The sequence below is a fragment of the Schistocerca gregaria genome, chromosome 8, assembly GCF_023897955.1.
Source record: "Schistocerca gregaria isolate iqSchGreg1 chromosome 8, iqSchGreg1.2, whole genome shotgun sequence".
NCBI classification, from domain to species: Eukaryota; Metazoa; Arthropoda; class Insecta; order Orthoptera; family Acrididae; genus Schistocerca; species Schistocerca gregaria.
The window spans coordinates 128880638-128906769 of NC_064927.1; positions in this window are offsets into that span (position 1 = coordinate 128880638).

A 26132-nucleotide genomic window follows, 5' to 3' on the forward strand; every position below is an offset into this window, starting at 1 on the left:
GGCTATGGTTACTATATGGTCGATCACCTAAAGGTCAAGTTGTTTGTTTCCGATGCACCACTGCCAGTTTACTGTAACAGTTGCACCCTAACGTTGACGACGGAACACACAAATTGCGTCGCAATTCAATGTTACAGGCTACAGCCGACTTCTCTCCAGGCGAAAAACAAGGCTACGGATACTATATGGACGGTCTCCTAAAGGACAAGTTGTTTGTTTCCGATGCACCACTGCCAGATTACTGTCACAGTTGCACCCTATCATTGTCAATGGAACACACAAATTGCGTAGCATTTCAATGTTACAGGCTATTGCCGACTTTTGTCCAGGCAAAAACATGGCTGCGGTCACTATATTGATGGTCTCCTAAAGGTCAAGTTGTTTGTTTCCGATGCACCACTGTCAGTTTACTGTAACAGTTGGACATTAACATTGACGATTTAACTCATATATTGCGTCGCAATTCAATGTTACATTCTTTAGCCGACTTTTCTCCTGGCGAAAAACAAGGCTATGGTTACTATATGGTCGATCACCTAAAGGTCAAGTTGTTTGTTTCCCATGCACCACTGCCAGTTTACTGTAACAGTTGCACCCTAACGTTGAAGATGGAACACACAAATTGCGTCGCAATTCAATGTTACAGGCTATAGCCGACTTCTCTCCAGGCGAAAAACATGGCTACGGTCACTATATGGACGGTCTCCTAAAGGTCAAGTTGTTTGTTTCCGATGCACCGCTGCCAGTTTACTGTAACAGTTGCACCCTAACATTGACGATTTAACTCACAAATTGCGTCGCAATTCAATGTTACAGGCTATAACCGACTTCTCTCCAGGCGAACAACAAGGTTACACACACTATATGGGCGGTCTCCTAAAGGTCAAGTTGTTTGTTTCCGATGACCAACTGCCACTTTACTGTAACAGTTGCACCCTAACATTGACGATTTAACTCAAAAATTGCGTCGCAATTCAATGTTACAAGCTATAACCGATTTCTCTCCAGGCGAAAAACAAGGTTACGCACACTATATGGGCGGGCTCCTAGAGGTCAAGTTGTTTGTTTCCGATTCACCACTGCCAGTTTACTGTAACAGTTGCACCCTAACGTTGACGACGGAACACACAAATTGCGTCGCAATTCAATGTTACAGGCTACAGCCGACTTCTCTCCAGGCGAAAAACAAGGCTACAGATACTATATGGACGGTCTCCTAAAGGACAAGTTGTTTGTTTCCGATGCACCACTGCCAGATTACTGTCACAGTTGCACCCTATCATTGTCGATGGAACACACAAATTGCGTAGCATTTCAATGTTACAGGCTATTGCCGACTTTTGTCCAGGCAAAAACATGGCTGCGGTCACTATATTGATGGTCTCCTAAAGGTCAAGTTGTTTGTTTCCGATGCACCACTGTCAGTTTACTGTAACAGTTGCACCCTAACATTGACGATTTAACTCATAAATTGCGTCGCAATTCAATGTTACATTCTATAGCCGACTTTTCTCCTGGCGAAAAACAAGGCTATGGTTACTATATGGTCGATCACCTAAAGGTCAAGTTGTTTGTTTCCCATGCACCACTGCCAGTTTACTGTAACAGTTGCACCCTAACGTTGAAGATGGAACACACAAATTGCATCGCAATTCAATGTTACAGGCTATAGCCGACTTCTCTCCAGGCGAAAAACATGGCTACGGTCACTATATGGACGGTCTCCTAAAGGACAAGTTGTTTGTTTCCGATGCACCACTGCCAGTTTTCTGTAACAGTTGGACCCTAACATTGACGATGGAACACACAAATTGCGTCGCAATTCAGTGTTCCATGCTCTAGCCGACTTTTCTCTCGGCGAAAAACAAGGCTACGGTTACTATATGGACGATCTCCTAAAGGTCAAGATGTTTCTTTCCCATGGACCCCTGCCAGATTACTGTCACAGTTGCACCCTATCATTGACGATGTAACACACAAATTGCGTAGCAATTCAATGTTACAGGCTATAGCCGACTTTTGTCCAGGCAAAAACATGGCTACGGTCACCATATGGATGGTCTCCTAAAGGTTAAGTTGTTTGTTTCCGATGCACCACTGTCAGTTTACTGTAACAGTTGCACCCTAACCATGACGATTTAACTCATAAATTGCGTCGCAATTCAATGTTACAGGCTATAGCCGACTTTTCTCCTGGTGAAAATCAAGGCTATGGTTACTATATGGTCGACCACCTAAAGGTCAAGTTGTTTGTTTCCGATGCACAACTGCCAGTTTACTGTAACAGTTGCACCCTAACGTTGAAGATGGAACACACAAATTGCGTCGCAATTCAATGTTACAGGCTATAGCCGACTTTTCTCCAGGCGAAAAACATGGCTACGGTCAATATATGGACGGTCTCCTAAAGGTCAAGTTGTTTGTTTCCGATGCACCACTGCCAGTTTACTGTAACAGTTGCACCCTAACATTGACGATTTAACTCACAAACTGCGTCGCAATTCAATGTTACAGGCTATAGACGACTTCTCTCCAGGAGAACAACAAGGTTACACACACTATATGGGCGGTCTCCTAAAGGTCAAGTTGTTTGTTTCCGATGACCAACTGCCACTTTACTGTAACAGTTGCACCCTAACATTGACGATTTAACTCAAAAATAGCTATAACCCATTTCTCTGCATACGAAAAACAAGGATACGCACACTATATGGGCGGGCTCCTAGAGGTCAAGTTGTTTGTTTCCGATGCACCACTGCCAGTTTACTGTAACAGTTGCACCCTAATATTGACGATGTAACACACAAATTGCGTTGCAATTCAATGTTACAGTCTCTAGCCGACTTTTCCCCTGGCGAAAAACAAGGCTACGGTTACTATATGGTTGGTCTCCTAAAGGTCAAGTTGTTTGTTTCCGATGCACCACTGCCAGTTTACTGTAACAGTTGCACCCTAACATTGTCGATGGAACACACAAATTGCGTCGCAATTCAGTGTTACAGTCTCTAACCGACTTTTCTCCTGGCGAAAAACAAGGCTACGGTTACTATATGGTTGGTCTCCTAAAGGTCAAGTTGTTTGTTTCCGATGCACCACTGCCAGTTTACTGTAACAGTTGCACCCTAACATAGTCGATGGAACCCACAAATTGCGTCGCAATTCAATGTTACAGGCTCTAGCCGACTTTTCTCCTGGCTAAAAACAAGGCTATGGTGACTATATGGTCGATCACCTAAAGGTCAAGTTGTTTGTTTCCGATGCCCCACTGCCAGTTTACTGTAACAGTTGCACCATAACGTTGACGATGGAACACACAAATTGCGTCGCAATTCAATGTTACAGGCTATAGCCAACCTTTCTCCAGGCGAAAAACATTTCTACGGTCACTATATGGACGGTCTCCTAAAGGTCAAGTTGTTTGTTTACGATGCACCACTGCCAATTTACTGTAACAGTTGCACCCTAACATTGACGATTTATCTCACAAATTGCGTCGCAATTCAATGTTACAAGCTATAGCCAACTTCTCTCCAGGCGTAAAACAACGTTACGCGCACTATATGTTCGGTCTCCTAAAGGTAACATTGTTAGTTTCCGATGCACCACTGCCAGTTTACTGTAACAGTTGCATCCTAACATTGACGATATATCTCACAAATTGCGTCGCAATTCAATGTTACAACCCATAGTTGACATCTCTCCAGGCGAAAAACAAGGTTATGCACACTATATGGGCGGTCTCCTAAAGGGCAAGTTGTTCGTTTCCGATGCACTACTGTCAGTTTACTGTAAGAGTTGCACACTAACATCGACGATTAACTCAAAAATTGCGGCGCAATTCAATGTTACAGGCTATAGCCGACTTCTCTCCAGGCGAAAAACAAGGCTATGGTCACTATATGGGCGGTCTCCTAGACGTCAAGTTGTTTGCTTCCGATGCACCACTGCCAGTTTACTGTAACAGTTATACCCTAACATTGACAATTTAACACACAAATTGCGTCGCAATTCAATGTTACAGGCTATAGCCTACTTCTCTCCAGGCGAAAAACAAGGCTACGCACACTATATGGGCGGTAACCTAAAGGTCAAGTTGTTTGTTCCCGATGCACCACTGCCAGTTTACTGTAACAGTTGCACCCTAACATTTACGATGGAAGACACAAATTGCGTCGCAATTCAATGTTACAGGCTATAGCCGACTTTTCTCCAGGCGAAAAACATGGCTACGGTCACTATATGGACGGTCTCCTAAAGGTCAAGTTGTTTGTTTCCGATGCACCACTGCCAATTTACTGTAACAGTTGCACCCTAACATTGACGATTTAACTCACAAATTGCGTCGTAATTCAATGTTAAAGACTATAGCCTACTTCTCTCCAGGCGAAAAACAAGGCTACGCACACTATATGGGCGGTAACCAAAAGGTCAAGTTGTTTGTTTCCGATGCACTACTGCCAGTTTACTGTAACAGTTGCACCCTAACATTGACGATGGAACACACAAATTACGCCGCAATTCAATGTTACAGGCTATAGCCGACTTCTCTCCAAGCGAAAAACAAGGCTACGTATACTAAATGGACGGTCTCCTAAAGGACAAGTTGTTTGTTTCCGATGCACCACTGCCAGTTTACTGTAACAGTTGCACCCTAACATTGTCGATTTTATTCACAAATTGCGTCGCAATTCAATGTTACAGGCTATAGCCGACTTCTCCCCATGCGAAAAACATGTTTACGCACACTATATGGGCGGTCTCCTAAAGGTCAAGTTGTTTGTTTCCGTTGCACCACTGCCAGTTTACTGTAACAGTTGCACCCTAGCAATGACGATGGAAAAAGCAAATTGCGTCGCAATTCAATGTTGCAGGCTCTAGCCGCCTTCTCTCCTGGCGAAAAACAAAGCTACGGTTACAATATGGACGGTCTCCTAAGTGTCAAGTTGTTTGTTTCCGATGCACCACTGCCAGTTTACTGTAACAGTTGCACCCTAACGTTGAAGATGGAACACACAAATTGCGTCGCAATTCAATGTTACAGGCTATAGCCGACTTTTCTCCTGGCGAAAAACATGGCTACGGTCACTATATGGACGGTCTCCTAAAGGTCAAGTTGTTTGTTTCCGATGCACCACTGCCAGTTTACTGTAACAGTTGCACCCTAACATTGACGATTTAACTCACAAATTGCGTCGCAATTCAATGTTACAGGCTATAGCCGTCTTTTGTCCAGGCAAAAACATGGCTACGGTCACCATATGGATGGTCTCCTACATGTCAAGTTGTTTGTTTTCGATGCACCACTGCCAGTTTACTGAAACAGTTGCAACCTAACATTGACGATGGAACACGCAAATTGTGTCGCAATTCAATGTTACAGGCTCTAGCCGAGTTTTCTCTTGGCGAAAAACAAGTCTACAGATAGTATATGGACGGTCTCCTAAAGGACAAGTTGTTTGTTTCCGATGCACCACTGCCAGTATACTGTAACAGTTGCACCCTATCATTGCCGATTTAACTCACAAATTGCGTCGCAATTCAATGTTACAGGCTATTGCCGACTTCCTTCCAGGCGAAAAACAAGGTTACGCACAGTATATGTGCGGTCTCCTAAAGTTCAAGTTGTTTGTTTCCGATGCACCACTGCCAGTTTACTGTAACAGTTGCACCCTAACATTGACGATGGAACACACAAATTGCGTCGCAATTCAATGTTACAGGCTCTAGCCGACTTTTCTCCTTTCAAAAAACAAGGCTATGGTTACTATATGGTCGATCACCTAAAGGTCAAGTTGTTTGTTTCCGATGCACCACTGCCAGTTTACTGTAACAGTTGCACCCTAACGTTGACGACGGAACACACAAATTGCGTCGCAATTCAATGTTACAGGCTCTAGCTGACTTTTCTCCTGGCAAAAAACAAGGCTATGGTTACTATATGGTCGATCACCTAAAGGTCAAGTTGTTTGTTTCCGATGCACCACTGCCAGTTTACTGTAACAGTTGCACCCTAACGTTGACGACGGAACACACAAATTGCGTCGCAATTCAATGTTACAGGCTACAGACGACTTCTCTCCAGGCGAAAAACAAGGCTACGGATACTATATGGACGGTCTCCTAAAGGACAAGTTGTTTGTTTCCGATGCACCACTGCCAGATTACTGTCACAGTTGCACCCTATCATTGTCGATGGAACACACAAATTGCGTAGCATTTCAATGTTACAGGCTATAGCCGACTTTTGTCCAGGCAAAAACATGGCTGCGGTCACTATATTGATGGTCTCCTAAAGGTCAAGTTGTTTGTTTCCGATGCACCACTGTCAGTTTACTGTAACAGTTGCACCCTAACATTGACGATTTAACTCATAAATTGCGTCGCAATTCAATGTTACATTCTATAGCCGACTTTTCTCCTGGCGAAAAACAAGGCTATGGTTACTATATGGTCGATCACCTAAAGGTCAAGTTGTTTGTTTCCCATGCACCACTGCCAGTTTACTGTAACAGTTGCACCCTAACGTTGAAGATGGAACACACAAATTGCGTCGCAATTCAATGTTACAGGCTATAGCCGACTTCTCTCCAGGCGAAAAACATGGCTACGGTCACTATATGGACGGTCTCCTAAAGGTCAAGTTGTTTGTTTCCGATGCACCGCTGCCAGTTTACTGTAACAGTTGCACCCTAACATTGACGATTTAACTCACAAATTGCGTCGCAATTCAATGTTACAGGCTATAACCGACTTCTCTCCAGGCGAACAACAAGGTTACACACACTATATGGGCGGTCTCCTAAAGGTCAAGTTGTTTGTTTCCGATGACCAACTGCCACTTTACTGTAACAGTTGCACCCTAACATTGACGATTTAACTCAAAAATTGCGTCGCAATTCAATGTTACAAGCTATAACCGATTTCTCTCCAGGCGAAAAACAAGGTTACGCACACTATATGGGCGGGCTCCTAGAGGTCAAGTTGTTTGTTTCCGATTCACCACTGCCAGTTTACTGTAACAGTTGCACCCTAACATTGTCGATGGAACACACAAATTGCATCGCAATTAAGTGTTACAGTCTCTAACCGACTTTTCTCCTATCGAATAACAAGACTACGGTTACTATATGGACGATCTCCTAAAGGTCAAGTTGTTTGTTTCCGATGCACCACTGCCAGTCTACTGTAACAGTTTCACCCTAACATTGACGATGGAACACACAAATTGCGTCGCAATTCCATATTACAGTCTGTAGCCGACTTCTCTCCTGGCGAAAAACAATGCTACGGTTAATATATGGACGGTCTCCTAAAGGTCAAGTTGTTTGTTTCCGATGCACCACTGAGAGTTTACTGTAACAGTTGAAACCTAACATTGACGATGGAACACACAAATTGTGTCGCAATTCAATGTTACAGGCTCTAGCCGACTTTTCTCCTGGCGAAAAACAAGGCTACAGATACTAATGGGCGGTCTCCTAATGGACAAGATGTTTCTTTCCGATGCACCACTGCCAGTATACTGTAACAATTGCACCCTATCATTGACGATTTAACTCACAAATTGCGTCGCAATTCAGTGTTACAGGCTATAGCCGATTTCTCTCCAGGCGAAAAACAAGGTTACATACACTATATGGGCGGTCTCCTAAAGGTCAAGTTGTTTGTTTCCGATGCACCACTGGCAGTTCACCGTAACAGTTGCACCCTAATATTGACGATGTAAACACAAATTGCGTCGCAATTCAATGTTACAGGCTCTAGGCGACTTCTCTCCAGGCGAAAAACATGGCTTCGGTCACTATATGGACGGTCTCCTAAAGGTCAAATTGTTTGTTTCCGATGCACCACTGCCAGTTAACTGTAACAGTTGCACCCAAACATTGACGGTTTAACTCACAAATTGCATCGCAATTCAATGTTACAGGCTATAGCCCACTTCTCTCAAAGCGAAAAACAAGGCTACGGATACTATATGGACGGTCTCCTAGAGGACAAGTTGTTTGTTTCCGATGCCCCACTGCCAAGTTACTGTGACAGTTGCACCCTAACATTGACGATGGAACACACAAATTGCGTAGCAATTCAATGTTACAGGCTATAGCCGACTTCTCTCCAGGCGAAAAACAAGGCTTTGGTCACTTTATGGACGGTCTCCTAAAGGTTAAGTTGTTTGTTTCCGATGCACCACTGCCAGTTTACTGTTACAGTTGCACCATAACATTGACGATGGATTACACCAATTGCGTCGCAATTCAATATTAAAGCCTCTAGCAGACTTTTCACCTGGCGAAAAACAAGGCTACGGTTACTATATGGACGGTCTCCTAAAGGTCAAATTGTTTGTTTCTGATGCACCACTGCCAGTTTAGTGTAACAGTTGCACCCTAACATTGACGATGGAACACACAAATTGCGTCACAATTCAATGTTACAATCTCTGGCCGACTTCTCTCCTGGCGAAAAACAAAGCTACGGTTACAATATGGACGGTCTCCTAAAGGTCAAGTTGTTTGTTTCCGATGCACCACTGCCAGTTTACTGTAACTGTTGGAACCTAATATTGACGATGGAACACACAAATTACGCCGCAATTCAATGTTACAGGCTATAGCCGACTTCTCCCCAGACGAAAAACATGTTTACGCACACTATATGGGCGGTCTCCTAAAGGTCAAGTTGTTTGTTTCCGTTGCACCACTGCCAGTTTACTGTAACAGTTGCACCCTAGCACAGACGATGGAAAAAACAAATTGCGTCGCAATTCAATGTTGCAGGCTCTAGCCGCCTTCTCTCCTGGCGAAAAACAAAGCTACGGTTACAATATGGACGGTCTCCTAAGTGTCAAGTTGTTTGTTTCCGATGCACCACTGCCAGTTTACTGTAACAGTTGCACCCTAACGTTGAAGATGGAACACATAAATTGCGTCGCAATTCAATGTTACAGGCTATAGCCGACTTTTCTCCAGGCGAAAAACATGGCTACGGTCACTATATGGACGGTCTCCTAAAGGTCAAGTTGTTTGTTTCCGATGCACCACTGCCAGTTTACTGTAACAGTTGCACTCTAACATTGACGATTTAACTCACAAATTGCGTCGCAATTCAATGTTACAGGCTATAGCCGACTTTTGTCCAGGCAAAAACATGGCTACGGTCACCATATGGATGGTCTCCTAAAGGTCAAGTTGTTTGTTTTCGATGCACCACTGCCAGTTTACTGAAACAGTTGCAACCTAACATTGACGATGGAACACGCAAATTGTGTCGCAATTCAATGTTACAGGCTCTAGCCGAGTTTTCTCTTGACGAAAAACAAGGCTACAGATAGTATATGGACGGTCTCCTGAAGGACAAGTTGTTTGTTTCCGATGCACCACTGCCAGTATACTGTAACAGTTGCACCCTATCATTGCCGATTTAACTCACAAATTGCGTCGCAATTCAATGTTACAGGCTATTGCCGACTTCCTTCCAGGCGAAAAACAAGGTTACGCACAGTATATGGGCGGTCTCCTAAAGTTCAAGTTGTTTGTTTCCGATGCACCACTGCCAGTTTACTGTAACAGTTGCACCCTAACATTGACGATGGAACACACAAATTGCGTCGCAATTCAATGTTACAGGCTCTAGCCGACTTTTCTCCTGGCAAAAAACACGGATATGGTTACTATATGGTCGATCACCTAAAGGTCAAGTTGTTTGTTTCCGATGCACTACTGCCAGTTTACTGTAAGAGTTGCACCCTAACGTTGACGACGGAACACACAAATTGCGTCGCAATTCAATGTTACAGGCTCTAGCTGACTTTTCTCCTGGCAAAAAACAAGGCTATGGTTACTATATGGTCGATCACCTAAAGGTCAAGTTGTTTGTTTCCGATGCACCACTGCCAGTTTACTGTAACAGTTGCACCCTAACGTTGACGACGGAACACACAAATTGCGTCGCAATTCAATGTTACAGGCTACAGCCGACTTCTCTCCAGGCGAAAAACAAGGCTACGGATACTATATGGACGGTCTCCTAAAGGACAAGTTGTTTGTTTCCGATGCACCACTGCCAGATTACTGTCACAGTTGCACCCTATCATTGTCGATGGAACACACAAATTGCGTAGCATTTCAATGTTACAGGCTATAGCCGACTTTTGTCCAGGCAAAAACATGGCTGCGGTCACTATATTGATGGTCTCCTAAAGGTCAAGTTGTTTGTTTCCGATGCACCACTGTCAGTTTACTGTAACAGTTGCACGCTAACATTGACGATTTAACTCAAAAATTGCGTCGCAATTCAATGTTACATTCTATAACCGACTTTTCTCCTGGCGAAAAACAAGGCTATGGTTACTATATGGTCGATCACCTAAAGGTCAAGTTGTTTGTTTCCGATGCACCACTGCCAGTTTACTGTAACAGTTGCACCCTAACGTTGAAGATGGAACACACAAATTGCGTCGCAATTCAATGTTACAGGCTATAGCCGACTTTTTCCAGGCGAAAAACATGGCTACGGTCACTATATGGACGGTCTCCTAAAGGTCAAGTTGTTTGTTTCCGATGCACCGCTGCCAGTTTACTGTAACAGTTGCACCCTAACATTGACGATTTAACTCACAAATTGCGTCGCAATTCAATGTTACAGGCTATAACCGACTTCTCTCCAGGCGAACAACAAGGTTACACACACTATATGGGCGGTCTCCTAAAGGTCAAGTTGTTTGTTTCCGATGACCAACTGCCACTTTACTGTAACAGTTGCACCCTAACATTGACGATTTAACTCAAAAATTGCGTCGCAATTCAATGTTACAAGCTATAACCGATTTCTCTCCAGGCGAAAAACAAGGTTACGCACACTATATGGGCGGGCTCCTAGAGGTCAAGTTGTTTGTTTCCGATGCACCACTGCCAGTTTACTGTAACAGTTGCACCCTAACATTGTCGATGGAACACACAAATTGCGTCGCAATTAAGTGTTACAGTCTCTAACCGACTTTTCTCCTATCGAAAAACAAGGCTACGGTTACTATATGGACGATCTCCTAAAGGTCAAGTTGTTTGTTTCCGATGCACCACTGCCAGTCTACTGTAACAGTTTCACCATAACATTGACGATATGTGTTGGTCCTAAAGGTCAAGTTGTTTCTTTCCGATGCACCACTGCCAGTTTACTGTAACAGTTGCACCCTAACATTGACGATTTAAGTCACAAATTGCGTCGTAATTCAATGTTACAGGCTATAGCCGACTTCTCTCAAAGCGAAAAACAAGGCTACGGATACTATATGGACGGTATCCTAGAGGACAAGTTGTTTGTTTCCGATGAACCACTGCCAAGTTACTGTGACAGTTGCACCCTAACATTGACGATGGAACACACAAATTGCGTAGCACTTCAATGTTACAGGCTATAGCCGACTTCTCTCCAGGCGAAAAACAAGGCTACGGTCACTTTATGGACGGTCTCCTAAAGGTCAAGTTATGTGTTTCCGATGCACCACTGCCAGTTTACTGTTACAGTTGCACCATAACATTGACGATGGATTACACCAAATGCGTCGCAATACAATATTACAGCCTCTAGCAGACTTTCCACCTGGCGAATAACAAGGCTACGGTTACTATATGGACGGTCTCCTAAAGGTCAAATTGTTTGTTTCTGATGCACCACTGCCAGTTTAGTGTAACAGTTGCACCCTAATATTGACGATGGAACACACAAATTGCGTCACAATTCAATGTTACAATCTCTGGCCGACTTCTCTCCTGGCGAAAAACAAAGCTACGGTTACAATATATACGGTCTCCTAAAGGTCAAGTTGTTTGTTTCCGATGCACCACTGCCAGTTTACTGTAACAGTTGGAACCTAACATTGACGATGGAACACACAAATTACGCCGCAATTCAATGTTACAGGCTATAGCCGACTTCTCTCCAAGCGAAAAACAAGGCTACGTATACTAAATAGACGGTGTCCTAAAGGACAAGTTGTTTGTTTCCGATGCACCACTGCCAGTTTACTGTAACAGTTGCACCCTAACATTGTCGATTTTATTCACAAATTGCGTCGCAATTCAATGTTACAGGCTATAGCCAACTTCTCATCAGGCGAAAAACATGTTTACGCACACTATATGGGCGGTCTCCTAAAGGTCAAGTTGTTTATTTCCGTTGCACCACTGCCAGTTTACTGTAACAGTTGCACCCTAGCATTGACGATGGAAAAAACAAATTGCGTCGCAATTCAATGTTGCAGGCTCTAGCCAACTTCTCTCAAGGCGAAAAACAATGCTACGGTGACTATATGGACGGTCTCCTAAAGACAAGTTGTTTGTTTCCGATGCACCACTGCCAGTTTACTGTAATTGTTGCACCCTAACTTTGACGATTTAACTCACAAATTGCGTCGCAATTCATTGTTACAGGCTATAGCCGACTTCTCTCAAGGCGAAAATCAAGGTTACTCACACTATATGGGCGGTCTCCTAAAGGTCAAGTTGTTTATTTCCGATGCACCCCTGCCAGTTTACTGTAACAGTTGGACCCTAACATTTACGATGGAACACACAAATTGCGTCGCAATTCATTGTTACATGCTCTAGCCGACTTTTCTCCTGGCGAAAAACAAGGCTACGGTTACTATATGGACGATCTCCTAGAGGTCAAGTTGTTTGTTTCCGATGCACAACTGCCAGTTTACTGTAACAGTTGCACCCTAATATTGACGATATAACACACAAATTGCGTTGCAATTCCATATTACAGTCTCTAGCCGACTTTTCTCCTGGCGAAAAACAAGGCTACGGTTACTATATGGATGGTCTCCTAAAGGTCAAGTTGTTTGTTTCCGATGCACCACTGCCAGTTCACTGTAACAGTTGCACCGTAACATTGTTGATGGAACACACAAATTGCGTCGCAATTCAATGTAACAGTCCCTAGCCGACTTTTCTCCTGGCGAAAAACAAGGCTTCAGTTTCTGTTGGCGATCTCCTAAAGGGCAAGTTGTTTGTTTCCGATGCACCACTGCCAGTCTACTGTAACAGTTGCACCCTAACATTGACGATGGAACACACAAATTGCGTCCCAATTCCATGTTACAGTCTGTAGCCGACTTCTCTCCTGGCGAAAAACAAAGCTACGGTTACTATATGGACGGTCTCCTAAAGGTCAACTTGTTTGTTTTCGATGCACCACTGCCAGTTTACTGAAACAGTTGCAACCTAACATTGACGATGGAACACGCAAATTGTGTCGCAATTCAATGTTACAGGCTCTAGCCGAGTTTTCTATTGGCGAAAAACAAGGCTATAGATAGTATATGGACGGTCTCCTAAAGTTCAAGTTGTTTGTTTCCGATGCACCACTGCCAGTTTACTGTAACAGTTGCACCCTAACATTGACGATGGAACACACAAATTGCGTCGCAATTCAATGTTACAGGCTCTAGCCGACTTTTCTCCTGGCAAAAAACAAGGCTATGGTTACTATATGGTCGATCACCTAAAGGTCAAGTTGTTTGTTTCCGATGCGCCACTGCCAGTTTACTGTAACAGTTGCACCCTAACGTTGACAATGGAACACACAAATTGCGTCGCAATTCAATGTTACAGGCTATAGCCGACTTCTCTCCAGGCGAAAAACAAGGCTACGGATACCTTATGGACGGTCTCCTAGAGGACAAGTTGTTTGTTTCCGATAAACCACTGCCAGTTTACTGTAACAGTTGGACCCTAACATTGACGATGGAACACACAAATTGCGTCGCAATTCAGTGTTACATGCTCTAGCCGACTTTTCTTTCGGCGAAAAACAAGGCTACGGTTACTATATGGACGATCTCCTAAAGGTCAAGATGTTTGTTTCCCATGGACCACTGCCAGATTACTGTCACAGTTGCACCATATCATTGACGATGTAACACACAAATTGCGTAGCAATTCAATGTTACAGGCTATAGACGACTTCTCTCCAGGCGAACAACAAGGTTACACACACTATATGGGCGGTCTCCTAAAGGTCAAGTTGTTTGTTTCCGATGACCAACTGCAACTTTACTGTAACAGTTGCACCCTAACGTTGACGATTTAACTCAAAAATAGCTATAACCGATTTCTCTCCATGCGAAAAACAAGGATACGCACACTATATGGGCGGGCTCCTAGAGGTCAAGTTGTTTGTTTCCGATGCACCACTGCCAGTTTACTGTAACAGTTGCACCCTAACATTGTCGATGGAACACACAAATTGCGTCGCAATCAGTGTCACAGTCTCTAACCGACTTTTCTCCTGGCGAAAAACAAGGCTACAGTTACTATATGGTTGGTCTCCTAAAGGTCAAGTTGTTTGTTTCCGATGCACCACTGCCAGTTTACTGTAACCGTTGCACCCTAACATTGTCGATGGAACACACAAATTGCGTCGCAATTCAATGTTACAGGCTCTAGCCGACTTTTCTTTTGGCTAAAAACAAGGCTATGGTGACTATATGGTCGATCACCTAAAGGTCAAGTTGTTTGTTTCCGATGCCCCACTGCCAGTTTACTGTAACAGTTGCACCGTAACGTTGACGATGGAATACACAAATTGCGTAGCAATTCAATGTTACAGGCTATAGCCAACCTTTCTCCAGGCGAAAAACATTTCTACGGTCACTGTATGGACGGTCTCCTAAAGGTCAAGTTGTTTGTTTCCGATGCACCACTGCCAATTTACTGTAACAGTTGCACCCTAACATTGACGATTGATCTCACAAATTGCGTCGCAATTCAATGTTACAAACCATAGCCTACTAATCTCCAGGCGAAAAACAAGGCTACGCACACTATATGGGCGGTAACCTAAAGGTCAAGTTGTTTGTTTCCGATGCACTACTGCCAGTTTACTGTAACAGTTGCACCCTAACATTGACGATTTTACTCAAATATTGCGGCGCAATTCAATGTTACAAGTTATAGCCAACTTCTGTCCAGGCGAAAAACAAAGTTACGCACACTATATGGGCGGTCTCCTAAAGGTCAAGTTGTTTGTTTCTGATGCACCACTGCCAGTTTACTGTAACAGTTGCAACATAACATAGGCGATGGAACATACAAATTGCGTCGCAATTCAATGTTACAGGTTCTCGCCGACTTTTCTCCTGGCGAGAAACAATGCTACGGTTACTATATTGACAGTCTCCTAAAAGTCAAGTTGTTTGTTTCCGATGCACCACTGCCAGTTTACTGTAACAGTTGCACTCTAACATTGACGATTTAACTCACAAATTGCGTCGCAATTCATTGTTACAGGCTACAGCCGACTTCTCTCCAGGTGAAAAACAAGGTTACTCACACTATATGGGCGGTCTCCTAAAGGCCAAGTTGTTTGTTTCCGATGCACCCCTGCCAGTTTACTGTAACAGTTGGACCCTAACATTTGCGATGGAACACACAAATTGCGTCGCAATTCAATGTTACATGCTCTAGCCGACTTTTCTCCTGGCGAAAAACAAGGCTACGGTTACTATATGGACGATCTCCTAGAGGTCAAGTTGTTTGTTTCCGATGCACAACTGCCAGTTTACTGTAACAGTTGCACCCTAATTTTGACGATATAACACACAAATTGCGTTGCAATTCCATATTACAGTCTCTAGCCGACTTTCCTCCTGGCGAAAAACAAGGCTATGGTTACTATATGGATGGTCTCCTAAAGGTCAAGTTGTTTGTTTCCGATGCACCACTGCCAGTTTACTGTAACAGTTGCACCGTAACATTGTTGATGGAACACACAAATTGCGTCGCAATTCAATGTTACAGTCTCTAGCCGACTTTTCTCCTGGCGAAAAACAAGGCTACAGTTACTGTTGGCGATCTCCTAAAGGGCAAGTTGTTTGTTTCCGATGCACCACTGCCAGTCTACTGTAACAGTTGCACCCTAACATTGACGATGGAACACACAAATTGCGTCGCAATTCCATGTTACAATCTGTAGCCGATTTCTCTCCTGGCGAAAAACAAAGCCACGGTTACTATATGGACGGTCTCCTAAAGGTCAAGTTGTTTGTTTTCGATGCACCACTGCCAGTTTACTGAAACAGTTGCAACCTAACATTGACGATGGAACACGCAAATTGTGTCGCAATTCAATGTTACAGGCTCTAGCCGAGTTTTCTCTTGGCGAAAAACAAGGCAACAGATAGTATATGGACGGTCTCCTAAAGGACAAATTGTTTGTTTCCGATGCACCACTGCCAGTATACTGTAACAGTTGCACCCTATCATTGCCGATTTAACTCACAAATTGCGTCGCAATTCAATGTTACAGGCTATATTCGACTTCCTTCCAGGCGAAAAACAAGGTTACGCACAGTATATGGGCGGTCTCCTAAAGTTCAAGTTGTTAGTTTCCGATGCACCACTGCCAGTTTACTGTAACAGTTGCACCCTAACATTGACGATGGAACACACAAATTGCGTCCCAATTCAATGTTACAGGCTCTAGCCAACTTTTCTCCTGGCGAAAAACAAGGCTATGGTTACTATATGGTCGATCACCTAAAGGTCAAGTTGTTTGTTTCCGATGCACCACTGCCAGTTTACTGTAACAGTTGCACCCTAACGTTGAAGATGGAACACACAAATTGCGTCGCAATTCAATGTTACAGGCTATAGCTGACTTTTCTCCAGGCGATAAACTTGGCTACGGTCACTATATGGACGGTCTCCTAAAGGTCAAGTTGTTTGTTTCCGATGCACCACTGCCAGTTTACTGTAACAGTTGCGCCCCAACATTGACGATGGAACACACAAATTGCGTCGCAATTCAATGTTACAAGCTCTAGCCGACTTTTCTCCTGGCGAAAAACAAGGCAATGGTTACTATATGGTCGATCACCTAAAGGTCAACTGTTTTGTTTCCGAAGCACCACTGCCAGTTTACTGTAACAGTTGCACCCTAACGTTGACGATGGAACACACAAATTGCGTCGCAATTCAATGTTACAGGCTATAGCCAACTTCTCTCCAGGCGAAAAACAAGGCTACGGATACTATATGGACGGTCTCCTAAAGGACAAGTTGTTTGTTTCCGATGCACGACTGCCAGTTTACTGTAACAGTTGGACCCTAACATTGACGATGGAACACACAAATTGCGTCGCAATTCAGTGTTACATGCTGTAGCCGACTTTTCTCCTGGCGAAAAACAAGGCTACGGTTACTATATGGACGAACTCCTAAAGGTCACGATGTTTGTTTCCCATGCACCACTGCCAGATTACTGTCACGGTTGCACCCTATCATTGACGATGGAACACACAAATTGCGTAGCAATTAAATGTTACAGGCTATAGCCGACTTTTGTCCAGGCAAAAACAAGGCTACGGATACTATATGGACGGTCTCCTAAAGGTCAAGTTGTTTGTTTCCGATGCACCACTGTCAGTTTACTGTAACCGTTGCACCCTAACATTGACGATTTAACTCATAAATTGGTTCGCAATTCAATGTTACAGGCTATAGCCAACCTTTCTCCAGGCGAAAAACATTTCTACGGTCACTGTATGGACGGTCTCCTAAAGGTCAAGTTGTTTGTTTCCGATGCACCACTGCCAATTTACTGTAACAGTTGCACCCTAACATTGACGATTGATCTCACAAATTGCGTCGCAATTCAATGTTACAGCCTATAGTTGACTTCTCTCCAGGCGAAAAACAAGGCTATGGTCACTATATGGGCGGTCTCCTAGAGGTCAAGTTGTTTGCTTCCGATGCACCACTGCCAGTTTACTGTAACAGTTATACCCTAACATTGACAATTTAACACACAAATTGCGTCGCAATTCAATGTTGCAGGCTATAGCCTACTTCTCTCCAGGCGAAAAACAAGGCTACGCACACTATATGGGCGGTAACCTAAAGGTCAAGTTGTTTGTTCCCGATGCACCACTGCCAGTTTACTGTAACAGTTGCACCCTAACATTTACGATGGAAGACACAAATTGCGTCGCAATTCAATGTTACAGGCTATAGCCGACTTTTCTCCAGGCGAAAAACATGGCTACGGTCACTATATGGACGGTCTCCTAAAGGTCAAGTTGTTTGTTTCTGATGCACCACTGCCAGTTTCCTGTAACAGTTGCAACATAACATAGGCGATGGAACATACAAATTGCGTCGCAATTCAATGTTACAGGTTCTCGCCGACTTTTCTCCTGGCGAGAAACAATGCTACGGTTACTATATTGACAGTCTCCTAAAAGTCAAGTTGTTTGTTTCCGATGCACCACTGCCAGTTTACTGTAACAGTTATACCCTAACATTGACAATTTAACACACAAATTGCGTCGCAATTCAATGTTACAGCCTATAGTTGACTTCTCTCCAGGCGAAAAACAAGGCTATGGTCACTATATGGGCGCTCTCCTAGAGGTCAAGTTGTTTGCTTCCGATGCACCACTGCCAGTTTACTGTAACAGTTATACCCTAACATTGACAATTTAACACACAAATTGCGTCGCAATTCAATGTTGCAGGCTATAGCCTACTTCTCTCCAGGCGAAAAACAAGGCTACGCACACTATATGGGCGGTAACCTAAAGGTCAAGTTGTTTGTTCCCGATGCACCACTGCCAGTTTACTGTAACAGTTGCACCCTAACATTTACGATGGAAGACACAAATTGCGTCGCAATTCAATGTTACAGGCTATAGCCGACTTTTCTCCAGGCGAAAAACATGGCTACGGTCACTATATGGACGGTCTCCTAAAGGTCAAGTTGTTTGTTTCCGATGCACCACTGCCAATTTACTGTAACAGTTGCACCCTAACATTGACGATTTAACTCACAAATTGCGTCGTAATTCAATGTTACAGACTATAGCCTACTTCTCTCCAGGCGAAAAACAAGGCTACGCACACTATATGGGCGGTAACCTAAAGGTCAAGTTGTTTGTTTCCGATGCACTACTGCCAGTTTACTGTAACAGTTGCACCCTAACATTGACGATTTTACTCAAATATTGCGGCGCAATTCAATGTTACAAGTTATAGCCAACTTCTGTCCAGGCGAAAAACAAGGTTACGCACACTATATGGGCGGTCTCCTAAAGGTCAAGTTGTTTGTTTCTGATGCACCACTGCCAGTTTCCTGTAACAGTTCAACATAACATAGGCGATGGAACATACAAATTGCGTCGCAATTCAATGTTACAGGTTCTCGCCGACTTTTCTCCTGGCGAGAAACAGTGCTACGGTTACTATATTGACAGTCTCCTAAAAGTCAAGTTGTTTGTTTCCGATGCACCACTGCCAGTTTACTGTAACAGTTGCACTCTAACATTGACGATTTAACTCACAAATTGCGTCGCAATTCATTGTTACAGGCCATAGCCGACTTCTCTCCAATGCGAAAAACAAGGTTACGCACACTATATGGGCGGTCTCCTAAAGGTCAAGTTGTTTGTTACCGTCCCACTCCTGCCAGTTTACTGTAACAGATACACCCTAACAGTGACGATGAAACACACAAATTGCGTTGCAATTCAATGTTACAGTCTCTAGCCGACTTCTCTCCTGGCGAAAAACAAAGCTACGGTTGCAATATGGACGGTCTCCTAAGTGTCAAGTTGTTTGTTTCCGATGCACCACTGCCAGTTTACTGTAATTATTGCACCCTAACTTTGACGATGTAACTCACAAATTGCGTCGCAATTCATTGTTACAGGCTACAGCCGACTTCTCTCCAGGTGAAAAACAAGGTTACTCACACTATATGGGCGGTCTCCTAAAGGTCAAGTTGTTTGTTTCCGATGCACCCCTGCCAGTTTACTGTAACAGTTGGACCCTAACATTTGCGATGGAACACACAAATTGCGTCGCAATTCAATGTTACATGCTCTAGCCGACTTTTCTCCTGGCGAAAAACAAGGCTACGGTTACTATATGGACGATCTCCTAGAGGTCAAGTTGTTTGTTTCCGATGCACAACTGCCAGTTTACTGTAACAGTTGCACCCTAATTTTGACGACATAACACACAAATTGCGTTGCAATTCCATATTACAGTCTCTAGCCGACTTTCCTCCTGGCGAAAAACAAGGCTATGGTTACTATATGGATGGTCTCCTAAAGGTCAAGTTGTTTGTTTCCGATGCACCACTGCCAGTTTACTGTAACAGTTGCACCGTAACATTGTTGATGGAACACACAAATTGCGTCGCAATTCAATGTTACAGTCTCTAGCCGACTTTTCTCCTGGCGAAAAACAAGGCTACAGTTACTGTTGGCGATCTCCTAAAGGGCAAGTTGTTTGTTTCCGATGCACCACTGCCAGTCTACTGTAACAGTTGCACCCTAACATTGACGATGGAACACACAAATTGCGTCGCAATTCCATGTTACAGTCTGTAGCCGATTTCTCTCCTGGCGAAAAACAAAGCTACGGTTACTATATGGACGGTCTCCTAAAGGTCAAGTTGTTTGTTTTTGATGCACCACTGCCAGTTTACTGAAACAGTTGCAACCTAACATTGACGATGGAACACGCAAATTGTGTCGCAATTCAATGTTACAGGCTCTAGCCGAGTTTTCTCTTGGCGAAAAACAAGGCAACAGATAGTATATGGACGGTCTCCTAAAGGACAAATTGTTTGTTTCCGATGCACCACTGCCAGTATACTGTAACAGTTGCACCCTATCATTGCCGATTTAACTCACAAATTGCGTCGCAATTCAATGTTACAGGCTATAGCCGACTTCCTTCCAGGCGAAAAACAAGGTTACGCACAGTATATGGGCGGTCTCCTAAAGTTCAAATTGTTAGTTTCCGATGCACCACTGCCAGTTTACTGTAACAGTTGCACCCTAACATTGACGATGGAACACACAAATTGCGTCCCAATTCAATGTTACAGGCTCTAGCCAACTTTTCTCCTGGCGAAAAACAAGGCTATGGTTACTATATGGTCGATCACCTAAAGGTCAACTGTTTTGTTTCCGAAGCACCACTGCCAGTTTACTGTAACAGTTGCACCCTAACGTTGACGATGGAACACACAAATTGCGTCGCAATTCAATGTTACAGTTTATAGCCGACTTCTCTCCAGGCGAAAAACAAGGCTACGGATACTATATGGACGGTCTCCTAAAGGACAAGTTGTTTGTTTCCGATGCACCACTGCCAGATTACTGTCACAGTTGCACCCTATCATTGACGATGGAACACACAAATTGCGTAGCAATTAAATGTTACAGGCTATAGCCGACTTTTGTCCAGGCAAAAACATGGCTACGGTCACTATATGGATGGTCTCCTAAAGGTCAAGTTGTTTGTTTCCGATGCACCACTGTCAGTTTACTGTAACAGTTGCACCCTAACATTGACGATTTAACTCATAAGTTGGTTCGCAATTCAATGTTACAGGCTATAGCCGACTTTTCTCCTGGCGAAAAACAAGGCTATGGTTACTATATGGTTGATCACCTAAAGGTGAAGTTGTTTGTTTCCGATGCACCACTGCCAGTTTACTGTAACAGTTGCACCGTAACATTGACGATGGAACACACAAATTGCGTCGCAATTAAATGTTACAGGCTATAGCCGACTTCTTTCCAGGCGATAAACAAGGCTACGGTCACTATATGGAAGGTCTCCTAAAGGTCAAGTTCTTTGCTTCCGGTGCACCACTGCCAGTTTACTGTAACAGTTACACCCTAACATTGACGATTTAACACACAAATTGCGTCGCAATTCAATGTTACAGGGTATAGCCGACTTCTCTCCAGGCGAAAAACAATGCTACGGTTACTATATGCGATGCAATTTGTGTTTTCCATCGTCAATGTTAAGGTGCATCTGTTACAGTAAACTGGCAGTGGTGCATCGAATACAAGCAACTTGACATTTAGGAGACCGACCATATAGTGACCGTAGCCTTGTTTTTCGCCTGGAGTGAAGTCGGCAATAGCCTGTAACATTGAATTGCGAACCAATTTATGAGTTAAATCGTCAATGTTAGGGTGCAACTGTTACAGTAAACTGACAGTGGGGCATCGGAAACAAACAACTTGACCTTTAGGAGACCATCCATATAGTGACCGTAGCCATGTTTTTGCCTGGACAAAAGTCGGCTATAGCCTGTAACATTTAATTGCTACGCAATTTGTGTGTTAAATCGTCAATGTTAGGGTGTAACTGTTACAGTAAACTGGCAGTGGTGCACCGGAAGCAAAGAACTTGACCTTTAGGAGACCGTCCGTATAGTGACCGTAGCCTTGTTTTTCGTCTGGAGAGAAGTCGGGTATAGCCTGTAACACTGAGTTGCGAAGAATTTGTGTGTTCCACCGTCCATTGTTAGGGTGAATCTGTTACAGCAAACTAGCAGTGGTGCATCGGAAAAAAACGACTTGAGCTTGAGGAGACCGCCCATATAGTGACCGTAGCCTTGGTTTTCGCCTGGAGAGAAGTCGGCTACAGCCTGTAATAATGAATTGCGACGCAATTTGTGTGTTAAATCGTCAATGTTAGTGTGCAACTGTTACAGTAAACTGGCAGTGGTGCATGGGAAACAAACAACTTGACTATTACTAGACTGTCCATATAGTGACTGTAGCCTTGTTTTTCGCCTGCAGTGAAGTCAGCTATAGCCTGTAACATTGAATTGCAACGCAATTTGTGTGTTCCATCGTCAATGTTAGGGTGCATCTTTACAGTAAACTGGCAGTGGTGCATCGGAAACAAACAACTTGACCTTTAACAGACCGTCCATTTAGTGACCGTAGCCTTGTTTTTCCCCTGGAGAGAAGACAGCTATAGCCTGTGACATTGAATTGCGACGCAATTTGTGTGTTCCATCGTCACTGTTAGGGTGTACGTATTACAGTAAAATGGCAGTGGTGCATCGGAAACAAACAACTTAACATTTAGGAGTCCATCCATATTGTGAACGAAGCCTTGTTTTTCGCCTGGAGATAAGTCGGCTATAGCCTGTAACATTGAATTGCGACGCAATTTGTGTGTTGCATCGTCAATGTTAGGGTGCAACTGTTACAGTAAACTAACAGTGGTGCATGGGAAACAAACAACTTGACCTTTAGGAGACCGTCCATATAGTGACCGTAGCCTTGTCTTTCGCCTGGAGAGTTGTCTGCTATAGCCTGTAACATAAAATGGCGACGCAATTTGTGTGTTCCATCGTCAATGTTAGTGTGCAACTGTTACAGAAAACTGGCAGTGGTTCATCGGAAACAAACAAATGGACCTTTATTAGTCCATCCATATAGTTACCGTAGCTTCGTTTTTCGCCTAGAGAGAAGTCGGCTATAGCCTGCAACATTGAATTACGACGCAATTTGCGTGTTCCATCGTCAATGTTACGGTGCATCTCTTACAGAAAACTGGAAGTGGTGCATCGGAAACAAACAACTTGACCTTTAGGAAACCATCCATATAGTGACCGTAGCTTTGTTTTTCGCCAGGAGAGAAGTCGGCCAGAGACTGTAACATTGAATTGTGACGCAATTTGTGTGTTCCATCGTCAATGTTAGGGTGCAACTGTTACACTAAACTGGCAGTGGTGCATGGGACACAAACAACTTGTCCTTTAGGAGACCGTCCGTATAGTGACCGTAGCCTTGTTTTTCGCCTGGAGAGAAGTCCACTATAGCCTGCAACATAAAATGGCGATGCAATTTGTGTGTTCCATCGTCAATGTTAGGTTGCAACTGTTACAGTAAAGTGGCAGTGGTGCATCAGAAACAAACAGCTTGAACTTTAGGAGACCGTCCATATAGCGACCGTAGCCTTGCTTATCGCCTGGAGAGAAGTCGGCTATAGCCTGTAACATTGAATTGCGACGCAATTTGTATGTTCCATCCTCAATGTTAGGGTCCAGCTGTTACAGTAAACTGGCAGTGGTGTGTCGAAAACAAACAACTTGACCCTCAGGAGATCATCCATATACTCACCGTAGCCTTGTTTTTCGCCTGGAGAGAAGTATGTTATAGCCTGTAACATTGAATTGCGACGGAATGTGTGTGTTCTATCGTAAATGTTAGGTTGCAACTGTTACAGTAAACTGGCAGACTTGTATCGGAAACAAACAACTTGATCTTTAGGTGACCGTCCATGTAGTGACTGTAGCCTTGTTTTTCGCCTGGAGGGAACTCGGCTATAGCCTGTAACATTGAATTGTGACGCAATTTGTGTGTTACATCGTCAATGTTAGGGTGCATCTGTGACAGTAAACTGGCAGTGGTGCATCGGAAGCAAACAACTTGACCTTTAGTAGGCCGTCCATATAATGACAGTAGCCTTGTTTTTCGCCTGGAGAAAAGACGACTATAGCCTGTAACATTGAATTGCGTTTCAAATTGTGTGTTCCATCGTCAATGTAACGGTGCGTCTGTTACAGTAAACTGGCAGTGGTGCATCGGAAACAAACAGCTTGAAGTTTAGGAGACTGTCCATATAGTGACTGTAGCCTTGTTTTTCGCCTGGAGAGTAGTCGGCTATAGCCTGTAACATAAAATGGCGACGCAATTTGTGTGTTCCATCGTCAATGTTAGGGTGCATCTGTTACAGTAAACTGGTAGTGGTGCATCGGAAACAAACAACTTGACCTTTAGGAGACCGTCCATATAGTGACCGTAGCCTTGTTTTTCGCCTGGATAGAAGTCAGCTAGAGCCTGTAACATTGATTTGCGACGCAACTTGTGTGTTGCATAGTCAATGTTAGGGTGCAACTGTTACAGTAAACTAGCAGTGGTGCACGGAAACAAACAACTTGACCTCTAGGAGACCATCCATATAGAGACCGTAGCCTTGTTTTTCACATGGAGAGAATTCGGCTACAGCTTGTAACATTGAATTGCGACGCAATTTGTGTGTTCCATCGTCAATGTTAGGGTGTTACTGTTACAGTAAACTGGCAGTGGTGCATCGGAAACAAACAGCTTGACCTTTAGGAGACCCTCCATATAATGACCGTAGCCTTGTTTTTCGCCTGGAGAAAAGACAGCTATAGCCTGTAACATTGTATTGCGTCTCTAATTGTGTGTTCCATCGTCAATGTTAAGGTGCGTCTGTTACAGTAAACTGGCAGTGGTGAATCGGAAACAAACAGCTTGACCTGTAGGAGACTGTCCATATAGTGACTGTAGTCTGGTTTTTCGCCTGGAGAGAAGTCGGCTATAGCCTGTAACATAAAATGGCGACGCAATTTGTGTGTTCCATCGTCAATGTTAGTGTGCAACTGTTACAGAAAACTGGCAGTGGTGCATCGGAAACAAACAAATTGACCTTTAGGAGTCCGTCCATATAGTGACCGTAGCCTTGTTTTTCGCCTGGAGAGAAGTCGGCTACAGCCTGCAACATTGAATTGCGACGCAATTTGTATGTTCCATCCTCAATGTTAGGGTGCAGCTGTTACAGTAAACTGGCAGACTTGTATCGGAAACAAACAACTTCACCTTTAAGTGACCGTCCATGTAGTGTCTGTAGCCTTGTTTTTCGCCTGGAGGGAACTCGGCTATAGCCTGTAACATTGAATTGCGACGCAATTTGTGTGTTCCATCGTCAATGTAACGGTGCGTCTGTTACAGTAAACTGGCAGTGGTGCATCGGAAACAAACAGCTTGTAGTTTAGGAGACTGTCCATATAGTGACTGTAGCCTTGTTTTTCGCCTGGAGAGTAGTCGGCTATAGCCTGTAACATAAAATGGCGATGCAATTTGTGTGTTCCATCGTCAATGTCAGGGTGCATCTGTTACAGTAAACTGGTAGTGGTGCATCGGAAACAAACAACTTGACCTTTAGGAGACCGTCCATATAGTGACCGTAGCCTTGTTTTTCGCCTGGATAGAAGTCAGCTAGAGACTGTAACATTGATTTGCGACGCAACTTGTGTGTTGCATCGTCAATGTTAGGGTGCAACTGTTACAGTAAACTAGCAGTGGTGCACGGAAACAAACAACTTGACCTCTAGAAGACCGTCCATATAGAGACCGTAGCCTTGTTTTTCACATGGAGAGAATTCGGCTACAGCTTGTAACATTGAATTGCGACGCAATTTGTGTGTTCCATCGTCAATGTTAGGGTGTTACTGTTACAGTAAACTGGCAGTGGTGCATCGGAAACAAACAGCTTGAC